General features: G+C 41.0%; 1 non-coding gene across 1 annotated transcript; it reads right to left on the bottom strand.

The window, feature by feature from the left end:
• Window positions 1-842: 842 nt before the first annotated feature.
• Window positions 843-936, bottom strand: trnai-uau (transfer RNA isoleucine (anticodon UAU)). Its single transcript has 2 exons — window positions 899-936; window positions 843-878 (listed from the first exon to the last, which is right to left on the bottom strand). It is a non-coding gene; the product is annotated as a tRNA-Ile (tRNA).
• Between the last annotated feature and the right edge of the window lie 497 nt (window positions 937-1,433).

The following is a 1,433-nucleotide window of genomic DNA, read 5'->3' as shown; positions in this document are numbered from 1 at the left end:
AGTCCGCTACTAAGTAGCTTAAAACCTATGAAGAGGTGGTTTAAGCTAGACTCCTAATGCAGTAACATCTAACGGGCAGCAGCTGTTATTTTAGGTTTGTTGCAATTGAGAACAGGTTTAGTACAGAGCTGCTGACAAATTTCAGTGGAGTTTATTGTATATGGGTTTATTGCAATTGACCCATTGTAGCTACCAATCAGCAGCAAGGAAAAACAAACTTCACTTGTGCCTTTTAAAAAAAGGGAAACAGAGTAGTAGTTTATGTGGTAATTTCAGGTACAATGTAAGAACTAAAGTTATCTACTCCCATAGTAATGCGTGGGGTCCTATAAATAGAAAAAAAAAATTGTAACCCGAAAACACAACAAACACAAAACAAGAAGTCTTCCAGGAACCTAGGTAAATCCCTGTAGTAGTCTAACAACTACAAAAAAAAAAACAAAAAACAAAAAACAAATGCAACAACTTCAAAAGAAAAAGAACATTAAAAACAAATCTGGGGAACAACAAAAACACAGAGTCTAATGCGAGAGCTTTTTCAAGTCTTCAGTGCTCCTCTCGTCTCAGTAGACCTCTCTCATATATTTGTGTACAGGTCAGCTGGAGGTACACAGCTGATGGTAATTTAAGTAGGGAGCTGCGTCAGAATGCATGGGCTTCAAAGGAAAAAGTCAAGGTTTATTCCATGCTGAAAAGAGAAGGAAACACAATGTTTCAGCTGTGGAGCCTTATTTGATTGTGACTCGAAGTAAACCTTTACTTCTTCGTTTGATGTTAATTTATCTCCATCAGATACCTAATAATATCTAAACTTGACAGTTGCTTTCAGTAGCTAAAGACACTGCTCCAGGTGAGGCTCGAACTCACAACCTCGGCATAACTTCGCTGTGCACTGCTGTATAAGTACCGCGCGCTGACCGATTGCGCCACTGGAGCTGTGCGAAGTGTGCTCCTCATACAGACTGACGCTGCAGAAACACAGGGTGAAAACGGTTTCGGTTGTGGATCCATTAACATGGGGAACACTGAAATAGCAAGGAGAATACAAGAAAAGAAACTGAAAGAATTGTGCTAACAGCAAAGGAGGACGGAGGGAGGTGGTCGGACAAGTAAATCAGCCTGGTAGATTGTTTGTAGCGACATTTTTGAGTCAATCGGCACACGGATTTCTCTTCATGTGCCTTAAACTGTGCAGTTTGTATTTTCGTTGTAGATAGGTTTCTTCAGACGTCCAGTAAAGTGACAATAATGGAGAACTAGCTGACGCACCCCGTCGTGAAGACCCTCTGTAAGGTGATTACACGTTTCATTTTCAAGTCGCCTCCTTTACACGCAATTGCTTCCCCGACACTGAGAGAACATGAGAAATGGCTTCAATTTTCAATGTGAAGCGCAGTTCAGGCTCGATGGCTTCACATCTCCAATCAATCAAA

Source organism: Lepisosteus oculatus, chromosome 14 (genome assembly GCF_040954835.1).
Source record: "Lepisosteus oculatus isolate fLepOcu1 chromosome 14, fLepOcu1.hap2, whole genome shotgun sequence".
In the NCBI taxonomy this organism is placed as follows: domain Eukaryota; kingdom Metazoa; phylum Chordata; class Actinopteri; order Semionotiformes; family Lepisosteidae; genus Lepisosteus; species Lepisosteus oculatus.
This window is presented reverse-complemented; position numbering and strand designations above follow the sequence as displayed.